Below are 23492 nucleotides of genomic sequence, written 5' to 3'. Positions count from 1 at the left end.
CTGAGTTCAAATCCGGCCTCAGACACATAACATTTACTAGCTGTGTGACCCTGGACAAGTCACATAACCCCATTGCCTAGACAAAAAAAAACAACAACAACAACAAAAAAAAAGGGAGAAAGAGAAGATGGTGTGTTTGTGGGGCAAGAGCAAGAGATGACACGTAGATAACCAGAGTGTTCCACTGGCACTCTCAAAATGTCAGGAGAAAGTGAGGAAGGTCTTTAGCATGTTAAATGGACTTCCTCTGGTGACCTTTTGGGAGAATATGGACAAGAATCCCAAAGGAGGAGCAAACATAGATAGGTTATGGCCTGCATTGATAGAAGGAACTCCCAAATTGATTAGATCACAGACCCACAGATCCTTCACTAGAAGACTCAATAGAGTCAGGAAGACCTGCGTTCAAAGCCAGCCTCAGACATTTCTTAGCTATGTGATCCTGGGCAAGAAACTTGCCCTCTGTCTGCCTCAGTTTCCTCAACTATAAAATGGGGGATAATAATAGCACTTCTTTCCCAGGCTTGTTGTGAGGATCAAATGAGATGATATTTGTAAAGCATTTAGCAAAATGCCAAGCACATAGTAGGCACTTGGTAAATGCTTCCTTCCCTCCTTTGTTCCCTCCCATTTGAGTATCTGAGTAATTCAGGATTTGCAGTGTGTATTGCATCATGAGTGGTATCATACCTTGAGTTTCTTGATTTTGTGGATTGGGACTAACAGTGAGAGTGGTGAGAAATCCTCTAAAGAATACATAGGCGCCTCATGTTACATGAGAACTTTGGACACAAGGGTTACGTTCTTGAGAGACTGAGGAACTTCTCCCTCTTCTAACTGAATTTATTGAAAAACAGACCTTCTGTAGGGCTTGAGTCTAGGTAGATCTTCTTGGTATGGAAATCTCTCCTCATTGGTGGAGATCAATGCCCAGAACCTGCAGGAGGGGAGGGTGGAGCTGATGAGAGCTAGAGAGAAGAGAGAGATCAACTCCCTTCACTGTCTTTGGATTCTTCTAGCTTCCAGCATTAAGAGAGAAGATACATAGATTCCAACCTCTCTTAAGGGCCATGAAAGGAGAAAGACTCTGGGAAGAAGCTATTTTTATTTTCAATTTTCTACACTAGAGACTTCAGGGAATTTCTCTTTGATTAAGATCTGAGACTGACTCTCTCTCTCTCTCTCTCTCTCTCTCTCTCTCTCTCTCTCTCTCAGTTGAGCTGTTACCTTACTCACAATGGGAGTATCCTTTAATCTGTGTTGTCTGGTATATATTCTCAAATGTATACTTTTTCTGATTTCTGTTTTGCAATGGGTTTCTTTGTTATCTGCTACACGTGTACATTGTGGAATGATGGGAAGAGAAGCAACCTTTGGATGTAAAGCTTGGGGCCTCCCTTTTCCTGTTAATGGTGATCAAGAGTTTAGCTTGAACCCTAAAAATGATATCTGCTGGACTAATAACATATTAGTCAGGAGAAGACAGATATACTCCTAGTCTGGTACCCCTTCTCTCTGAGGAGAACAAAATGCTGATGTCTGGCCCCAACCTCTTGTTTCCCCTCTTGACAGGAATAAAAATCTCTCTTGTAGTGTGTGTGTGGGGGGGAGGAAATGTCTACTCTTGCTGCTCTTCAAGCCACATAGACACAGCCTTTGCTACATGAACAACCATTTTACACTTTTAAAAATGTATTTATTTTAATTTTTTAAAGTTTTATTGCTGTTCTTTGTTTTTATACCACAGTCACTTCCTGATATATGCTCTGCCATGGAGTCCTCCCTTCTAACAACAATAATAACAACAACAACAAACCAGCTAAGCAAAACCAATCCACAAAACCACCTCATCTGATGGTATATGTAACATTTTCCCTCCATTAGTCTCCTGCCTCTCTAATGAGGGGGAGATGTGTTTCATCTGTTCCCTTCTGGCTATATTCCTTTAAACTTCTCCATCATGATCCAGAAATCTCTTTATCCTGCCTCAGAGCCTCCGTTTCTGGGGCCCCTCTGCTTGGAAAGTAGAGAATTCTTCCCAGAACTTCCATTTAAAGAGGGCACCCAGGCCAGTCCTCTCTTCATTTCCCACCTAGCCCTGACAAACTTTAACAGGTGAGAGCACATCTTAATTGTTCACTAGTTATGAACCAGCCCTAGACACCTCTGGCATTTCAACTAGGCACAATAGGAAGTCTATTCTGATTGGTTGTGTCCTGTGATACTGGTATAAAATCAGTGAGCAAGCTTGGAATTCAGGATTCAAATGCCTTGTAGCTTAGGGTGGAATTCTTCTAGCTAAGCCGCTGAGGAGAAATTTCTTGGGGAGCAGAGAGAAGAGCTCTGGCTCAGGTTCATCCTTGGTCAGGGTCTCTCCTCTTCTGCTTTGGCTGAGGAGGACTTCAAGAAATTCAGAGGACTGAGTTTGGACTTTTTCATTGAAGACTCAGCAATGTACCTGGGACAGCGACAGATGACAGCAATGTCTGCAATAGGAGCCAAGATAGATTAGATTTGTTGAGGAAAGACAGATTCAAAGCTCCGTAAGGAGCCCAGAAGAAATGCTACACTGAATCTAAGGGAGATTGTCTTGAGGACTCCAGCAAAAGGACTCCTGGTAGCTATGAGTTACCCTCTTTGCTATATGTGGTCTAAGTCCAAGCTTGCTTCAAATTCTATGTACTTGCAGGAGAGTCTGTCACAGACTTTTGGGGGGATTATTTTGTACTAACTCTACCGCTATTGTAAGTATCCATTTCTAAAAGCTAATTAATTCTGGCTGACTAATTGATATCAATTGAAAATCATGGAGAGGAAGCATAGAACTTTAGAAAGAAGCCTCCAACCCCTCAGGGCTACCTCTAGAATACCAGGACAGTGTTGCTCTGGGAACCTAGCTTCTAGTCCAAATGGGAGTTGGGAGGTTAACTCTAGAGCAGGGGTTCTTAACCTGAGGTTTGTTAACTTGTTTTTTTTTTTAAAAAAAGTATAATTATATTTCAATACAATTGGTTTCCTTTGTCATTCTTTGTATCTTATTTTATGCGTTTAAAAATTATTCTGAGAAGAAGTCTATAGGCTTCATCAGACTCTCAAAGGGGTCCATTAAACAAAAAAAAGGTTAAGGGAAAAAAAACCCAAAAACCCAAAACAACACCAATAACAACAAACACAAAAATAAAAAAAAGGGTAAGGGTCCATCACACAAAAAAAGACTAGACTTGTAAATGACTAATCGTTGGGTTTTGTTTTGTTTTATTGTGTTATTTATTCCATTAATAAGTAAAGTTATGAGTATTAGGATTGTGTTTTCTTTCTTTTGTTTCTTTGGTGTTATTTTTCTTTTTGATTCTCTTCCTTTTTAAAGTTAATACCTTTGTCCCTGTAATTAGTTTTGTTTCAACTACTTTGATACCAATCCATTTCCACATAATTAAAAATTTAATTATCTGTTTTTACCCCTCTGTTGTAATTTCTCTTTTTATACTCACATGAGTAGTTCAAAATCTTCTCTTCCCTCTTCCTTTTTGTTTTTTATTCATTTTCTTTTATTGCACCTTTTTCAAAGAAGTTTTTCTTTGCTTCATTCTCTTCATTATTCCTCTTCCCCTTAACTCTATTTTGAATTTTATTTTTTACTTTGTGGCCTGTTCCTTTTTGTTTGTTTGTTTGTTCTTTATTATCTTTCTGCCTTTCATGAGATAAACCTTCTAAAAAGTACCAGGTTTGAGCTCCCTCTTCTAACTGATTTGTATGCCATTGTCTTCATAGATCTTGCACCAACCTTTCTTTTTTTTTTTCTGCCAAGCCTCAGTTTTATGTAGTAGAGAGAATTCCACTGGAGTATGTGCTTTGGTCTTGGGGGAGATAGGACAGGATTTGGGGGCCCCTTGCTAAGAGTTATATGCAATGAAAAGCTTCTAGTTGGTGGTCCTCTTCTCAAAGAGATTGGCTGCTGAGCAGGGAAGAGAGGCCAACTCAGCTGATCTTAAAAGGAGTAAATCTATCCTTTGGTTTTCTCTCCTCTCCCATCTGCTGAGTATGTGAGGACTCTGCAAGACTCCCTTGGACTTCCTTCAGGAAAATAGGGCTCCTTTTGCCCTTTAACTATCTATGGTGGTTGCCTGAACATGACAGCAAGAACACATATACTGATCTAGGAGAGCCTGAGCCTGGAACTTGGGCCCCTGGTTACCTCTTCTGTTTCTTTCCTTAAGCACAAGTGGCTAAACAATGTTCCTGAGAGATGAACTTCTTAAACTTCATGGCTACCTAAAGAGTATGGGAGTTTCTGTGTTCCTCAGTTGTTATTGACTGGCACCTGGAGGAGACTTCTGGAACTACACCCTTCTTGACATGGTAACTACTGACAGGACAATGAGCCCAAATTGTGCTCTGGCTTGCTAGAAGATATGAACCTTAAGGGAGCAATTCAGACAGCACAGAGCTAAGGTGAAGGTGATATGGCTTCAACAGTCTTGCTAAGTGATTCCTGTTTTATTGGTGTAAGGTTTTATTGGTGTAAGGTTTTATTGGTTTATTGGTATACTGGGGGAATATAATAGGAGTTATGGGTTGCTGTATCACATATTGCATTTTTTTTTTGTCAGCACACTCTTATGAGTATGTTGTGCTTTAAGTTTAACAGTAAGAACCACTGTTAGGCACAGGAGGATGGAGCACTGCAACTTCTTTCTCTTCATGAAGGGGCACCTCTTGGCTCTTACCTTCCATACACACTGACCAGGATCAGTCCCAGAGGAGCCTGACTTATAAAGAAATGTGTTAGGCTCCTTTTCTTGGGCTCTTTGGCTCTTTACACTCCATTCTCATAGCCCAAGGGAAAATTACTTGAAGTTTGGATTTAGATCATGTCTTTTGGTTTCCCCAAGGAGGAGAAAGTAGAAAGGTACTCAATGTGCAATGAAAATCAGGTAAGGGACAGCTATTTATTTCCTTCACACAGAAGGAATGCTAAATAAAAAGTAATTTCAGAAGTATATTTTTTAAAAGATTTAAAACAATTAGCAGGAGCAGTAACTTAGCTACTATCGTAACTATTCAATCTCTTCCTGGAGGTTGAGACTTTTACATCTAAACATGGAACAATTTGCAAGACTACTGGATGGGCATTTCACAAATCCTTGGTGATTCCTTGGTCCTTTCCTCTGTCTTATGACAATACCAAATGTTGCATCTAACAGTTCCCACATTCTCTTCCTTTGATTTTCCTGTGTGGAAAGTAGCTCTTCCCTCTAGACTTCCCCTTGGGGAAAGGGGGAAGAACAGAGTTATATTTTTCCTTAAAAGGTATCAAAATCATACCATAGCCTTAAGACTTAACTGACTCAGGCTGGAGTGTGCTAGTAAATGTTTAACAACTAGTTCTGTGAGGAGTCAAATTGTACACATGATGCACTTGTAAATTTAATCTGCATTATTAACATTTTATCCATCCCTTTCTTAAGTCTCTAAACAACTAACAAAACAATAAATTAACCTCTGATTTGCAGTATTTGTACATTTGCTGTGTTTCTGCAGGTGTAATGCTCACAGTGAAAATTTAGTTGGTTCAATCTGGCTCCAGCACATCCCTAAACACAGGGGACTAAATTCTGACATAACTTCCTGGATGTCTAAGTAAAAAAAGACAGATGCTCCAGCTGCTCCCTAAGGTTTGACTGGCAGACCAGCATGGGCAACACAGAAACAGAGAGAATGTGCTTACTTGAAGCGATATCCTCAGTGAATATGCTGTTTCTGCTCTGAATATCTTTCCCCGCTAGAGGCAAATAAACCTTCTTTTGTTAATCTCTTTTCATTCCAATTTTGAACCTGAGGTGCCAGACCAGCCTGAGTCAGGCTTGGTCTACTATAGTTTTACATAGAAGGTGGAGCTTAAACTGAGTCTCAAAGGAAGTGAGGAACTCTATGAAACAGAGATGAGGATGTTGAACATTGCAGGCATGAGAGACAGTCAGCGCAAAGGACACAGATGGAAAATAGAAAGAGCTGGAAAGATATGGCTAGTCCTAGTCTCTCTCTTGAATTCCACCCCTGAATTGCCAACTGCCTGTTAGACATTTCAAAATGGACGTCCAATAGCCATCTCAAATTCAACATGTCCGAAATAGAACTCATCGCCTTTTCCCCAAAAACCTACTTCTCACATCTAAACTTCTCTATTACTGTCCCTGTTACTATCATCATATGTTCTGTCATCTAGGTTTGCAACTTTGCTGTTATCCTTAATTCTTCATACTCATCCCACAGATTTAATCAGTTGTCAGACATTTAATATTTATGTTCCCCTTTCTCCACTCACATGATCACCAGCCTAGTTCTAGCCCTCTATCACCTCTTGTCTGGACTATTGTAATGGCCTCCTAATTTGTCACTCTGCCTTTAGGCTCTCCTGAGCCCAATCCATCTTCTGACACAGCTGCCAAGTGATTTTATAAAAGTGTAGGTCTGACAATATTACCCCTTTACTCAATAAATTCTGGTGGTTTCCTATGACCTCTAGAATCAAATATAAACTCCTCATAACCTAGCCCTTTCTTATACTGCTATCTTCTGGACACATTGGCCTTTTTACTGTTCCTTACATACAAGATTCCATAACCTGCCTTTGCACTAGCTGTCTCCCATACCTTCCATTTACTTTCTCTCTCTCTCTGTCTCTCTCTCTGTGTCTCTGTGCCTCTCTGTCTCTGTCTCTCTGTCTGTCTGTCTGTCTCTCTCTCCACATATACATCTATATGTATATACATACCTATCTATCAAACTACTGAAATTTTTTGAGAAGGAAATAAGGTGGTCAGATACATGCTTAAGGAAAGTAATTTTGTTAGCTCTATGAAGGATAGATTTGAGTAGGGGGAGCCTTAAGGTAGGGAGATGAATTAGTTTGCAATAGTCTAGGCTAGAGGTGAGGAGGTCTAAACTAAGGTTGTGTTTTTGTGAGTAGAGAGATAGGAATGAATGCAAGAGATGTTATATATACACACGCACACACACACACACACACACACACACATATATATAAATGTGTATATACAGCAAGGTTTTGCAGCTGATCTGACATGCATTTAGGATAGTGAGAATTCAAGGATAATGCTGAAGACTGGAAGAAGATGATACGTTTCTGTATGCTACTTCTCAGGTAGAAATCATTCTGAGTAAAAACCACAACCAAAGAGAAATAGTTGGGTCATCTGCCATTTTGATTTTTCTGAGATTTTGCTGTTCCATGATTCACAGTTATACAACATCAATGGAAAAATCTTGATGTCAAGAGATCCTTTTTCTAGGCATATAACTTAGGGAGGACAAATACAGAAAGAGGGGTCCCATATATACCAAAATACTCAAAGCAGGAGTTTTTGTGATAGCGGAGAACTAGAAACTAATTGGATGCCCATTATTAGGGGGCAGGGATGGCTAAAATAATTGTGCTACATGAATGAAACAGAATAGTTGTTTGGTAAGAAGTGATAAATGCAAAGAATTAGAAATAGGGAAAGGCATGAAAAGATGCAAAGTAAAACAAGCAGAAGAAGGAAAACAATACTCACAATGACTACAATAATGTAAATGAAGAAAAAAATTGAAAGTAAATTCTGAGTGATTATAATGACTAAGCTTGTTCCAGAAGAAGAGAGGTGGAAGTGGAACACTGTATATACTGTCAGACTTAATTGATGTGTGGATTAATTTTGCTACTTTTTTCCTTTTCTTTTTGTTTCTCGTTACAAGGACTGTTTCACTGGGTAATGGAAGGAAGAGGGATATATTTGGAAAAAAAGTGATATATAAACAAAATATATCAACACAAATTTAAAAAGAAAAAATAGTGGTTTTTAAAATAATGACTTTTAGGGGCAGTTACGTGGCACAGTGGATAGAGCACCGGCCTTGGATTCAGGAGGACCTGAGTTCAAATCCCGCCTCAGACACATAACACTTACTAGCTGTGTGACCCTGGGCAAGTCACTTAACCCCATTGCCTAGCAAAAACAAAACAAACAAACAAAAAAGAATAAAATAACGACTTTTAGAGGGAAGAAAGCAGAGCCCAAAGAACAACATGAATGATGACTACTCCAGTATAAATAAAGTTAACGTGGAGAGTCAACAAAACTCAGGTAAATTACAGTGGTTGATGTTAGTACTATGCTCTAAAAGATAAAAAGAGAAGAGAACACCCTCACCAGCAGCCAGCCAGTGGAAGAGATTCAGACAGTGGACCCAGCTGAGCAGCCCACTTCTGGTTCCCTCCCCTCCCCAGCCCAGCAGCCAGCTGAGACAGCTTGGGTGGAGTTGAGTAACGTGTTCCTACTCCCTCATTTCCTATATGTAGTTTAGATGGCCACATGAAGGCTTGTACCAGGAAAGCCAGTGCAAATCATAGTCAGGGGACCCAACCTTTGCAAGCCCAGAAAAAAGAACCATATTGGGAAAAAAGATGAGTGAACAAAAGAGAACACCAAAGCACAATGAAGTAATAGTATGGGTACCTAAGAGGTAATCCCTGATGAAAAAAGTAACTCTATAGTAAATAGGAGCCACTGGGATTAATGTGGTTTGGCCAAAAACACTAAAAGAATGGCCAGAGGAAATTAAGAGATTAAAAAAAAGAAATTAGAATTAAAGTGAGAGTAGCCTCAGACATTTACTAGCTGTGCACCTTGGGCAAGTCACTTAAACCCTGTTTGTCTCAGTTTCCTCATCTGTTAAATGAGCTGGAGAAGGAAATGGCAAACTGCTCCAGGATTTTTGCCAAGAAAACTCCAAATAGGGTCACAGAAATTTGGACATGACTAAAACAACTAAACAATAAGAACAATGGAGGAAAGAATTGGAAAGAGAAAAAGGAACTCAAAACATAAGATAGAAAACCTTCCTCAAGGGGTAGCTAGGTGGTGCAGTGGATAGAGCACCGGCCCTGGATTCAGGAGGACCTGAGTTCAAATCCAGCCTCAGACACATAATACTTTCTGGCTGTGTAACCCTGGGCAAGTCACATAACCCCACTGCCTAGCCAAAAAAAAAAAAAAAAAGGAAACTTCAAAAAAAAAAACCTTCCTCAAGTAATGGATAATCTGAAAAAGAGAAATGAACAATGAGAACTTAATGATTCCATGAGACATGAAGACAGGATTATGTTGTGCACATATACACATATCAGTGCACATATATCAGTGTAAAACCTCATTGTTTCCACTTTCACAAATATTTTGTAAGCACTTACTGTGTAGAGAGTACTGTGCTATGGGCAGAGAGGATTCATCACTTAGATATGACCCAATTTCTGCTTTCATGAGTTTATTTATTATGTGGAGACTATTAGGAAGATCAGTAGTGATATGCTGGTAAATGTTTAACAACTGGCTCTCCAGAAGAAATGCAAGACACACAATGTTTAATCTGCATTATTAATATTTTCTCTACCACTTTCTTAAATCTAGACAATCAGTAAAACAAGAAATCAAGCCCAGATTTGTAGCTTGTTGACTTCCAAGATGGAAATGCTCACACTGAAAGTTTAGCAATTGCCTCTTGAGGCAGTAGGAGCAGATTCCAGCATACCTCTAGATGAGATACAACAATAATTCAGAACATAAGTCCTTTAGGAGAGGTGCAAAACAAAATGCTACGTGAAGTCTTTGGGGCAGGCCTGCAAAACACACAGCCCACTAAAATACTTTGGGCGGACTACGAAAAATGTAGAGGATGTAAAAGAAAGTAAAGATGTAATGAATGTTCTGTTCATGCACTGCTTAAAGTGCCTTCTGCTAGTCACTATTGTGCCCGTCATGTAACTTGGTGGGTGGGTTGCCACTGCGCATTCTCTCCTGTTTGTCACATGACCCAAGGCAAACTACCATTGTCTGTCTCTAGTCTGAGAGGAATGAGAGTCATATCTTTTTGCTGTGTCTTCGGTCATTACTAAATATAAACAGTAAAAAAAACCTGAAAAACATATTTAACATTAATGTGATTTCATGATAAATAAAAATCTTGAGTAATAATTATAATTAATTGATATTAATTGAAATTTTCCTTTTTTAAAAGATGGTTTATTTGCAAAATAGTTGAATCATTAATTATACCTTTACTTGGAAAGTGAGCTACTAAAAACCTTTCTGCGACCCAAAGAAGTTTAGCTTATTTTAATTTTGGCTCCTACCTACTTCCAAGTTATGCAGGTCTACTTTGGGGAAAAGTCTTTACCAATGGAGAGAATCAGGAAAGGCTCAATGAAGAAGGTATTTAAAATGGATTTTAAAGAATGGGTAGAAGCTCAAAAAGGCCTCGAGGTGGCGCAGCAGATACAGTGCTGGGCCTAGACCTGCAGTCAGGAAGACTTGCCTTCCTGAGTTCAAATGCCGCTTCAGACACTAGCTGACCCTGGGCAAGTCACTTAACCCTGTTGGCCTCAGTTCCCTTATTTGTAAAATGAACAGGAGAAGGAAATGGCAAGTCATTTCAGTATCTTTGCCAAGAAAACCCCAAACAGGGACACAAAGGTTCAGACAAGACTGAACCACAATTTCAAAATGTAAAGAGGGGAGGCAAGGATTTTCAGGTATAAAGAGCAGCTTGATTAAGGTGAAGATCCTTTTATAATCTGTTTTTTCCTTTTTTAAAAAATTGACTTTTTTACTTTAAACTGGTGTTGTCTCTCTACTTGTCAAGATTCTTTTTTTCTGGCTAAGGTGGTTTCTAGTTTCACTATTTTCACCGGCAATTTTTCATCAGTTTAATTTATTTAAATAATCATAAATGGGAATATATATGTATATATACATACACACATAAATAAAATTCAACGAACAAGCAAACAACACAGAAGGGGAAACAGAAGTAATTGATACGTAATTATGGACATTTCATATGCTGACTTTTTTTGGAAGTGTGAATAGTTATAAAGTATGTTTAAATGGCTTTGTCGATGATTAAAGTTAAGTTCATAACTTTTTTTTGGTTGGGTTCAGATCATAAAGTCATTCTCTCTACCAATGCAGGTCAGTACTAGTCTGCTATTTATAGTCTTAGAGTTTTCTGTGGCTTAGAGCACTGAGGGGTTATGCCATCTGCCCAGAGTCACACACTGGGCTTTAGTGGAGCTAGTTCATGCAGGCTCAGGAGAGCAGATTGTTAAATTTTCAGTGTGAGCATTCACATTCAAAAATCAGGCACTATAAATCAGGGCTTGATTTATTATTTTATTGATTGTCTAGATTTAAGAAAGGGATAGGAAAAGTACTAATTATACTGATTAAATTTAAAAGTATGTCCTCCATACACACCCACCCCACCCATCTCCCTGAGAGCTGGTTGTTAAATATTTATTACCCCACTCCTGGTCATACAACAAGTATGGGTCATGTACAGAACTTGAGCCCTAGACCCTGAGGCTCAGTCTATATCAACTCTGATGTGCTGCCTCTCAAGTTTATAGTAAGTCATTTTTTAAAAGACAGAGAAAATAGAAGTAAGGCCAAATTAAATGAGGATGTTTACAAAGTCAGGGAACAGAAGGTAGAAATAGGGTCAGGAAGGTTAAAGACCGGAATAAGCTGAAGCTTGTGATAAATGCTAAGGACAACAAAAAAAGCTTTTCAAAAACGTTGGCAGCAAGGAGAGGAACAAGGAAGTGGTATTGGCTCTCAGAGACAATGCTAATGAATGATCCAGAGAAGGAAGAGCCACTCACCTACTGTTTTGTTTCTTTTTTTCCTAACCAAGTTGAACCATCTTCAGACTGGAAAGGGTGAAACAAAGAGGGTTAGCGGGGAATCAACACTTTCTCAAGGTAAGTGAAGCAAGAAAAAAAGAACTCCAAACTGCCCTCAGTGCATTCAAATCATGAGATCCCAGTGAATTACAGCTTGGGGGACTGAGGGAGCTGGTAGCGGTGGGCGTTGAACTAACACCGATGATCTTTGAGGAATCATAGTAAGCATGAGAAGGGCAGCTAGGTAGCGCAGTGGATACAACACTGGGCTTCGAATCAGGAAGACTCATTTTCATTAGTTCAAATAGATACTAGGGGTGTGACCCTGGCCCTTAACCTAACCCTGTTTGCCTTAGTTTCCTCATGTGTAAAATGAGCTGGAGAAGTAAATGACAAAGCACTCCAGTATCTTTATCAAGAAAATCTCAAATAAGATCATGAAGAGTCGGACACGACTAACAACAAAAGTAAACAGGAGACATGTTTCAGCAGTATAGACTGGCAAATGCCTACTATTTCAAGAAGGGAAAGAAGGAGAATTCTTCAAATTACAGGCTGCTGAGCTTAATGTTAAACATCCCTGGCACAATGATAGAAGGCATTATTAAAGGGATAGAACATTAGCACTCAGAAAGGGAAACAGAACTTTGAGCCAGCATGAATCATTTGAGAACAGGTCTTATAAGCTAACTTCATTTCCTTTTTTTTTTTTTAACAGACTGAAGTTTTAATCTATTAAATAGAATATTTTGAAACAAAGTCTCAAGTAAATACCACAGACTTCAGGGCATTGGCCAAATCTCATAAGATGTCTTTTTGGACCAGATGGAAAGATGTGGGCAAGATGATAGTAATAGTAGGTGGATTTGGAACTGGCTGAATAATTGGAGCTAATGAGGGGTGACTTCAGTATGAGACAGGGGAAGGGGAAATGTATGGCATGGTCTCTGTCCTCAATCTGTTCTGGTCATCGTGTTTATCAATGACCTGATTAAAGGCATATGCAGTATGCTTATCAAGTTTTCAGATGATACAAAGCTGGAAGGAAAAATTAATATATTGGTTGAAAGAATAAGGATCAAAAAGGTTTCAGCAAGCTGGAACAGTGGGCCAGACAAAATAAGGCGAAACCGAATAGGAATCTCGTTTTGTTGTTGTCGCTCAGTTATTTTGAGTCGTGTCTGACTCTTTATGACTTCATTTGGGGTTCTGTTGGCAAAGATACTGCCATATCCTTTTCCAGCTCATTTTACAGATGAGGAAACCGAAGCAAACAAGGTTAAGTGACTTGCCCAGGGTCACAGCTGTGAGTATCTGAGGCCAGATCTGAACTCAGGAAGATGAGTCCTCCTGACTGCAGGCCTGGTACTGTACCCATTGTGCCACTTAGCTGCCCCTAGGAATCTTATACTTTGGTTCAAAAATTCAACTGTACAGGTCTGAGATATGGATAGATAGGGTTTCTATTTTTTAAAAAGGGGGGGCAGCAGGGATAGAGCACCAGCCCTGAAGTCAGGAGGACCTGAGTTCAAATCCAGCCTCAAACCAAACACTTGTGTGACCCTGGGCAAGTCACTTAACCCCAATTGCCCCCCCCCAAAAAAGAACTGGGGAATTTCAAATTAGTATTTCAAAGCCTGCAGAGTGTTTTACATACATTAGTCCTCTGAGATAAGTATTATTTTCTCCATTTTACAGATGAGGAAGCTGAGACTCAGAAGTCAAATGACTAGACCAACGTCTTGAAGCTAGTTAGTGTTGGAGATGAGATCATAACACTGATTCTCCTGTCTCCAAGTCCAGCACTCTAGACAAACTACCATGGATATGAGTCAGCAATGTTACAGGCAGCCAAAAAAAATAACGTGGTCTTAGGTTGCATTAATAGAGGCACAGGGCCTTGTGTAGAATAAGTACTCAGTAACTAATAGCTAGCATTTACATAGCACTTTAAGATTTCCAAAGCCCTTGCAAATATTATCTCATTTTATTCTCACAACAACTCTGGGAGTAGGTGCTATTATTACTCCCATTTTACAGATGAAGATACTGAGGTAGACAGCAGTTAAGTGACTTGACCAGGATCACATAGCTCGTATGAATTTGAAAGAGGATTTGAACTTAGGTCTTTATGATTCTGGGTATCTAGGTGGCACAAAGGATAGAGCACTGGGCTTGGAACTAGGAAGAGTCATCTTCATGAGTTCAAATCTAGCCTCAGACACTTGCTGCATGAACCTGATCAAGTCACTTAACCCTGTTTGCCTCAGTTTCCTCATCTGTGAAATGAGCTGGAGAAGGAAATGGCAAACCACTCTAGGATCTTTGCCAAGAAAACCCCAAATGGGATCACGGAGAATCGAACGCAACTGAAATGACCGAACAGTAACAGCGCTTACTCCTGAAGATGATGTTGTCTTGCTCACTGGCATCAAAAAGGGTAGCTCTGCCATTAGAGATACTTGATATTCATATTCTTGGGGAGCTAGAACAGACTGCTTTAGGATTGAAGGGCACAACACCAAGAAAGGCTCTTGTCACTCCCAGCATGGCCATGAAACATTGCGCTTCTTTAATTCCTAAATGTGGGGTAAAATGAACTTTGTCATTAATTTATTTATACTTTTCAAATACAACTTTTTGTATCTGGTATATTTTTCTCCCAATACATTTATCTATAATTTCTCTTCTCACTTTTTTTTTTTGGGTGGGGAGCATGGGAGGAGCCAGTAGTTAGAGAATTTTCATAGGCTTCTTAAAGACTGTTTAGATTTCTGTCTTGGCTTCTTTTCAGAAGAAATTCACCTACATATACCTGAATGAGTGGGGTGTTTAAATTATAGTTATGTGACTCTGCTTTTAGTTTCTTTGGCTTTTTGGAAAAGAATTCCAGATGTATAAATTGCTTTCAGCTCCATTGAAATTAAAGGAATTAACCTAACACAAGAATCCTTTGTGACTGCCCTACTTTTCTGTGGTCTTCAATGTCTATGTGCATAAATTGAATAATGGAACTAATTCACTTAAAGTGCTCAGGCCAGAGTTTTAGAATTGGTGTGAGGACAGCAACAATATTCGGCTTTGGAGACTTCATTTTCATTAATAATATGCAAATGAACACAGTGTGTGCGCATTTCTGGACAAATGATCAAAAAAAAAAAGCCAACCTCTCAGAGGGATGGAAGATTCAGAGGCCTTGATTTTTATTACCAAGGAACTATGACTCCTGTGGCAACTCTGGTGTAAGAGGAAAGGCACTGGCTTTTGGCTGGGCTAGAATCCATAATGGGGTTAGAATTCTGGCTCTGCTACCTCCAATCCGGTAAGCAATTATGAAACATCTACTATGTGCAAAGCACTGTGCTGGCTTGGATATGGGTAGCTGGGCCTGGAGTCAGGAAGACTCATCTTCCTGAGTTCAAATCTGGCCTCAGACACTTACTAGCTGTGTGACCCTGGGCAAGTCACTTAATCCTGTTTGCCTCAATTTCCTCATCTGTAATATAATCTGGAGAAGGAAATGGCAGATACTCTAGTATCTTTGCCCCCCCCCAAGAAAACCCCAACAACAACCCAAAATAGGTCCTGAAGAGTCAGATACAACTGAAATGACTGAAAAACAACAACAGCAAAGCATCATCATAGTCTAGAACCTCAAGGGCCATTCAGTCCAATGCCTTCAATTTACAGATAAGCAAACTGAGGCCCGGGGAAGGAAAACAATCAAAGTCTGTCTGATTACTGTCTATCTCCTGTGGAGTGGAGGAGACATATAACATACAAACAAGTATATACATGAAAATATGAGAAAAAGGGAGATAGCATAAAACCGCCAGGATCATGAGAGGCTTCCCATTGCCGATGTCTTACAAGTAGAACGAAATGAAAAATTGTGGAGGAGGGAGAAGACTACAAGCTAAAAAGAAGCTAGAAGAGTAGCTGTTGAGAAGTTTATTGGAGATAAAGTCCAAAAAAGAACCAGTAGTAAAATCCTTGGGCTCAAATGTCTATGCATGTGCCCAATTCTCCATATGTGGCCTGATTCCTTCCTGGAAGCTATGTCCCTCTTAATATAGTCTAATCTAGATTTTAGCAAAGGAAATGAAATAAAACATCTCAAACTATTTTTGTGGAGAAGGTGGAGAGATGTGGACTAGCTGATAATATAGGGATTCAGAGCTGGGTTAGTGGCTAGATCCAAAGAGCAGGTGTTAATGCCTTAATGTCAACATGACAGGAAGTCTCTAGTGGAATACACCAGGAATCTGAGGTGGACCCTGTTCAAATGAACATTTTTTTTTTTAGCAATGACTACTTGGATAAAGGCATAAATGGCATACTCATCAAATTTGCAGGTGACATTGAGCTGGGGGCAGGAGTGGGGATAGCTAACACAGTGGATGACTGAGTTGGGAAGCAAAAGGAACTTGACAGGCCAGCCTTGGGCTGAATTTAATAAGATGAAATCTGATAGGGATAAATATAAATTACACTTGTTTTAAGAAATCAACTTCAAAAGTACAGGACAAGGAAGGCACGGTTAGACAGTGTCAATAAGTCAACAAGGTCAACAAGCGTTTATTAAGTATTAACTACACGCCAGGCATTGTACCAGGCTCTAGGGATACAAAGAAAGATAAATGAGGAACCTGCTCTCAAGTAGCTCACAGTCTAATGGAGGAGACAATATATAAACAATATGTAAAATATGTACAAATAAGCTAGGTAGCGGATAAATCAGAAATAATCAAGGGGCAAGGTGCCAGAATTAAGGGGGATCGGGAAAGGTTTCCTGGAGAAGGTGGGATTTTATCTGGGTTTTGAAGGAAGCCAGGAAATGTTGGTGAGGAAGAGGTGTATTCCAGGCATCAGGGAACAGCCAATAAAAATGCCCAGAAGTGGGAGACGGAGTGTCACGTGTGAGGAACAGCAATTAGCTCAGTGTTGTTGGATTGTAGAGAGGAAAAGGCATAAGAAGACTGGAAAAGTATTAAGGGGTCAGGGTGTGAAGGACATTAAAGGTCGAAACAGAGAATTTTATGTTTGATCATAGATAGAAGTTTGTCTGAAAGAGATTTGGGGGCTTTGATAGACTTCACCTTCAATCCAAGACTGCAGTGTGATGTTGCAAGGGAAAGTTAATGCCATCTTGGGCTGCACTCAGAGGGGCTTCCTGGAATGAGGAGGCAATCATCCTTCTCTATTCTAATTGGGCCATCTCTGGAGTTGCTGCTGCTGAGTGGTTTTGGTCCTATCCGACTCTCCATGACCCCATTTGGGGTTTTCTTGGCAAAGATACTGGAGTGGTTTGCCATTTCCTTCTCTAACTCATTTTACTGTGCCCAATTCTGTGAGTTACAGTTTAGGAAGGACATTGATGAAATGGAGACTGTCCACTGGAGGGCAATCCGGATGGTGAAGGGCCTTGTGACTATGTCATATGAGGCTCAGCTGAAGGAACTGCAGATATTTAGTCTGGAGAAGAAAAATGTCCTTTTTGGGGTGGGGTGAGGGTGTGTGTGCCATGAGAACTGTCTTTGAAGGTTGTCATGTTCAGGAGAAATTAGATTTGTTCTGTTTGACCTCAGAGGCAGCACCAGAAGTCTCAAAGGGGAAAATTTAGGTTTATTGTTAGAAAACAACAGCACTAATAAATTTCCTAACAATTATAACTATTCAAAAGTTGAATGGGTAGCCTAGAGAGGCAGTGAATTCCCCCTCCTTGGAGATCTTCAAGCAGAGGCTGGCCAGCCATTTGTCATGTATATTATAGTGGGGATTCATTTCAAGTAGGGAGTTGGACTAAATGGTCATTGATGTCCCTTTCAATCCTGAGAATTCTATGATTCCAGAGAAGGTACGTGAGCTGAACCTTTAACAAAGTAGGGATTCTAAGAGGCAGAGAAAAGGAGGGAGAGTGTACTAGGCATAGGGTACAGCCTGTGCAAAAGGATGTCATGCGTGTTTCAGGGACCAATTGGTAGACCGGTGTGGCTATGTGCCAATGTATATGTGAAAAGTAATATACAATAAGCCCGTAAAGATAGGCTGATATTAAGTTGTAAAAGGCTTTAAATGTCAAATAGGTAGCATAGGGCAGCTAGGCGGTGCCATAGTGCATAGAGTGCTGGGCCTGAAGTCAGGAAGACTCATCTTCTTGAGTTCAAATCCAGCCTCAGACACTTATAAGCTGTGTGACCCTGGGTGGAGTTAATTGTTTTCCTCAGTTTTCCTCATCCACGAAATGAAGTTGAGAAGGAAATGGCAAATCTAACCAGTATCTTTGCCAAGAAAACCCCCAAAGGAGTCAAAGTTGGATATGACTCAACAGCAACAACACAGAATTTTATCTTAGAGGCAATAAGGAGTCAGGGAGGGTCTTGATCAGGGAAATGACAAGGTTAGGGTGGTGCTTCAGCAGGACCATTTTGGCAGCTGAGTGGATGGTGAATCAGAGAGGGGAGAGACTGGAAGTTGAGACACTATTGCAGTATTTCAGGAGAGAAATAATGATGGCCTGAACCAGGTCTGAATGGGGATAAGAGGAAAGATGTGAGAGATATTATAGAGAGAGAATTGACAAGACGTGGTAAATGACTGGGTGAGGGAGAATGAAGAGTCAATAATTACACTGAGGCTGAAAACCTGGGTAACTGGAAGGCTGGTACTAACCCTCAAAAAGAAGTGACTCTTGATCCAAAAAAGGGAAAAAAAAGAAATCTTATTCACATCAACCAAGAAACAGTTTGTGGTGCCTCTGGATCTGTTTTCAGCACTGAGTTGTTCAACATTTTAAAGACTTTTAAACAAAGGCATGGATTACATAAATTTGGGGAAAATAAAGGATAGTGCTTTTCAAGAAAACACACAAAACACAATGCATATATTTTTTCAAAACATCACAGCTCTTTCTAGCACCAATATTCTTTTGATTATACTGTATGGTTTTGAATTATGGAATACTGTGAGGTCTGGAGACCTGAGTTTCACCCAAAGGCCAACAGAGGCATGCATGTTCAGCATCAATAGACTGTCGCAGAAGCTGTCTTGGGGAGGAGGGAGGGAAGGGAGGGATTGAGAACTATTTGGAAATCAAAATTTTACAAAAATGAATGTTGAAAACTATCTTTACATGTAACTAAAAAAAATCGAATATTATTAAGGAAAAAAGAAGTGACTCTTTCCTCGGGAAAATCACTCTGTTGGTCTCAGTTTCCTCATCTATAAAATAGGGATAATGACCACTGCAAGGTACGCCAAGAAACCAATGAGATAAAATATTTCAAGGGCTTGACCAACATAGGCCAGCACCTTCTCTGTGATTTAGATTCTTTTTTTTTTTTTGCTGTTTGGTGAGGCAATCAGGGTTAAGTGACTTGCTCAGGGTCACACAGCTAGTAAGTGTCAAGTGTCTGAGGCTGGATTTGAACTCAGGTCCTCCTACTCCAAGGTCAGAGCTCCATCCACTGTGCCACCTAGCTGGCCCTGTGATTTAGATTCTGAGAGAATGCCTAGAGCATTGAAAGACTAAGTGACTTGCCCAGGGTCACAGAGCTAGTATGTGTTCAGAGGCAGGACCTGAACCCTGGTCTTCCTGGCTTCCAAACTCTCTATCCATTGTATCAGGTTGCCTCTCTTGGAAGTTCCTTCTACTGGTGAATCACAAGGCCACTCCCCATCTCTATCCTCTATAAACTGATGCTTGGCAACTTCCACATAAAGTCATCACATACAGAAAGGCGTCAACATCGTATTGGAAAATACAGGTCAGGATCAAGAAAGTAAAGAGATCAAAGGCTTAGAGACTACTCAGAGCCCTTGCTCCCATCCATTGGGAATCCTTTTTTGTTTGTTTGTTTGTTTGTTTTTGTTTTTGTTTTTTTGTTAAAGAAGAAAATAAGCAACATGGCCACAGTGTATAGAAATATGGCCTCAGAGTCAGCCAAACCTGGGCTCAAGTCCCACCATTTATCTATACTGGTCCTGTGATGGTGAACAAGTCACTTAATCTCTCAGTGCCCCAGGTAATTTTCTAAGACTTTAAGTTGCCAAGAAGGTGCTAAGGGAGTTTCTCTCCCTGGAGTCTTTTATCCCAATGAAATCATAGTTCCAATATATACAAACAAACAAAAAGAGAGTCAGTCACAAGGTCACAGATGGGGTGAGCACCAAAATAACATCAAAATGAAATTGGAAATATCTTTTCTCTTTAAATTTTTTTTGTTATAAACAAATAACCATCAATAGAAATAAATGACCAAGTACACGTACAAAATAAGGCACAAAATATCATCCCAAATCTCTGAACTTTAAGAAGGAAGAACCAAAGGAACTAACAAATTACAAGGAAAATGCCTTTTTTCCATGATTACTTCCAGTCTTGCTTGAAGTTCTTCTATCTTTTGTCCTGTTTTCATTCCTTCTTTCCTTTCAATTTTTAAAAAATTTACATGATAATTTTGTTGTATTTTTTAAAGGAATAGCAAGTCGTGCATAGCAGATTTGCAGTTTCATGTACAATCATCTTTTTTATTGTACTATGTATGTTATGGAAAGCTTGCTTTATTCCATAAATTAAAAATAAAAATTTTAAAAATCATATAGTTGTTATTTCTATATGTATTTATAAATCTATGTAGCTATATCTGTATCTATTTATCCACACACTTTGGGTTTTGCTCATTTTATTCTATACCCTCTTGTGTATATATGTATATGTGTGTGTGTGTGTGTGCATACACACACACACACACACGTGTGCCTTGCTATATTTCCTTGTATGCTTCACTAAACTGACAAAGTAGAAACCAAATTAAAAGGATGGAAAAAGATAAGACACTAAGAGCAAGCCTCCATTCAGCCACTAGAGTGATAAAGTGCCAGTCCAATCATGTCACTCCCCCAAAATCACACTCAATAAACTCCAATGGCTCCCTATTGCCCCCAGGAGCAAGTAAAACATGCTCTGGCATTCAAGTGCCTTCGTAACCCAGCCCCCTCCTACCTTTCCAGTCTTTTTACACCACATGCCCCAACATGTACTCTTTGATCTAGTGACACTGATCTCCTGACTGTCTCACAAACAAGACACTCCATCTTCCAGCTCTGGCTGTCCCCCATGCCTAGAACTCTCTCCCTCCTTAACTCTGACTACTGACCTCCCTGGCTTCCTTTAAGTCCCAGCTAAAATCTCACCTTCTATAGGAAGCCTTCCTTCCAGCACCTTCTCTCTGTTAATTATTTCCCATTTATCCTTTTTATAGCTCACTTTCTATATATTTGTTTACATGTTGCCTCCCTCATTAGATTGTAAGTTCTGTGATGTCAGGGACTGCCTTTTACCTTTTCTTGTATCCCCCAGTGCTTAGCACATCTTAGAAGCTTAATAAATGTTTATTGATTGATTGATTGATTGACTTCATTCTAGCAGTTTCCATCGGTCTGGTTGACACAAGCTCTGGACTCTGCTAAAATGGAAACCGGAAAAAAGCAAAATCATTGACTTCATCACCATCTACTAGAGAATATTAACTGTTATGAACAGTCTCCACAAGGAGGAGGCCAAAAAACCCAGAATCTATCCTTGAAGGGAACCTTGACAGGAGAAGACATGGTAGCCTGGGGGCGGTGCAGGTGAAAGCAGAAGTTCATTTGCAAAACACAAAGGAGAAAGAAGACAGAAGATTGAGAGCAGTATCATTTTAAAACAACATCAACAACAAAAACCCCCCAAAGAGAAGATGATGGATACAGGCGCTTTCCGAGAGCTTGGCATAAGGCCCAGCTAAGTCACATCATCTGGAGATCATTTGCCAATGACATTGGGAGGACAACAAAGATGTAAAGTAAAACAGATCGGTTAGTGGGTGGTGATCTAATTGGTGACAAGAGCTGAAACACCATTCTACCACCTCAGCACATGATGGATTCTGTAAGAAAGTGGCAGTGACACCTAAAGCAGATGAACCACAGGGAGTGACAGGGCCTGATCAAATAAATATAGGCAGAAGAAATCTGCTGAAGGTGATACAATTTTAAAAGATACCAGTAGATCGGTTTTCAAGAGACCTCAGAAGGGAAGATGCCAAAAAGATAGAAATAGTCATAGACAGTGGGGTTTTTTTTTTACCCCTGCCTTTCAAATAAAAAAAAAATAGAGCAACCAAGAAGAAATCAGCAACTGTAGACCCATATGCCTACTTTCTCATATGTATGTGTAGTACTCCCTCTGAAGGGTGGCACAGTGGAACACTGGACCTTGGATTAAGAAGACTCATCTTTCTGAGTTCAAATCTGGCCTCAGACATTTCCTAGCTGTATGACCTTGGGCAAGTCACTTAACCAGTTTACCTCAGTTTCCCCATTTGTAAAATGAGCTGAAGAAGAAAATGGCAAATCACTCTGGTATTGTGGCCAACAAAACCCCAAATGAGGTTGCAAAGAGTCAGACACGTCTGACCCCTTCTGATGTTATTTCCATCAAGTTGCACTCACACTTTCAGTTTGGGTCCCCGGAGGGTGGTACCTGCTCTGAGGTTCTAGGGGCAATCCTGTGGGTAGTTACTCTTACTACTGTTGCTGACAAGCCCCTACCAACATGGTTCTAGTAATAATCAGCTAATAGGCTCAATTAGCTCCATGCAAAAGGCATTCATTAAGATGGTTTATAGTCAGAATAATTTGTACAAAATATTCACCCTCAAAAGCCTGGGATACAGTGTCATGCAAATACACACAGCATCCATGGGAAGGATTGACTCAAATTTCAAGTACAATGGTAATGAGGCAAATGCTTAGGGAACAAGCCTGAAGCCTTGAAATCTCTCTTCAACCAAAGTCTCTCCCTCACCTATGCCGGAATTAAATCCAGTATCTATGACAAATGTGATGGCTGATATAACTCTATTTAATGACCTGTCAAGATATAAAACAGGGTGGCACATGCTCACCTGAAGTGTTTGCCAGTATCAGAGGTAATGTCCTGTGCAGAGTCTAAATGAAAGATGGCGTCTCCATTGGTAACGAGATACTCTATTTACAGATGACAGTTTCATAATTGCATTGAATTCTAGAAAGACCTCTCAGAATAATTGATGACAATAACAAAAGATTGGTTCAGCTATTCACATGGAGAAGCAAAATGGATTTTTAAAATTACCCATAATGTTACCTATCCTGTTGAAACATTCCATTGACATGTATATCTTGGAATAGATAAGGACCCACACTGCAGATAGACAGGGACCCAGAACCAAGAAGAATAGTCTGGATCATATTTGGGAAATAGTGCAGTTTTCAGTGCCCAAACTGCTCCAGACTATGGAAAATGGCCATCAGTGATCTCTTCGTATTACTATATGGCTGCCATGTAAATACCACTGTCTTAGAAGAAAAAAAAATTACAAATAACTCAAAGGATGCAATGGAAATATTCATAATGGGATGCTGCTTGTTACCAACAATGACTTGTACGGGACACTGGTATAAAAGACATTGGGCAGCTAGTTTGCACAGTGGTTAGAGCACTCGGTTTGGAATTAGGATGATTCATCTTTCTGAGTTCAAATCCAGTCTTAGACATTTACTAGCTATGTGACCCTGGGCAAATCACTTGACTCTGTTTGCCTCAATTTCCTTATCTGTAAAATGAGCTGGAGAAGGAAATGGCAAACCACTCAAATATCTTTGTCAAGAAAACCCCAAAAGTGTTCACAAAGAGTCAGACATGACTGAAATAACCCAACAGCAA

At 39.9% G+C, this 23492-nt stretch overlaps 1 long non-coding RNA gene across 1 annotated transcript; it reads right to left on the bottom strand.

Moving 5' to 3' along the window:
• Positions 1 to 1695: 1695 nt before the first annotated feature.
• On the bottom strand, positions 1696 to 11772 carry LOC110218224 (uncharacterized). The gene is made up of 2 exons (XR_002327248.2): positions 11723 to 11772; positions 1696 to 2486 (listed from the first exon to the last, which is right to left on the bottom strand). It is a non-coding gene; the product is annotated as an uncharacterized LOC110218224 (long non-coding RNA).
• Positions 11773 to 23492: the final 11720 nt, after the last annotated feature.

Source organism: Phascolarctos cinereus, unplaced genomic scaffold (assembly GCF_003287225.1).
Source record: "Phascolarctos cinereus isolate Bilbo 61053 unplaced genomic scaffold, phaCin_HiC Scaffold_5;HRSCAF=322, whole genome shotgun sequence".
NCBI lineage: Eukaryota > Metazoa > Chordata > Mammalia > Diprotodontia > Phascolarctidae > Phascolarctos > Phascolarctos cinereus.
Note: the sequence above shows the minus strand (reverse complement) of the source record. Positions and strands in the feature narration are given on the sequence as shown.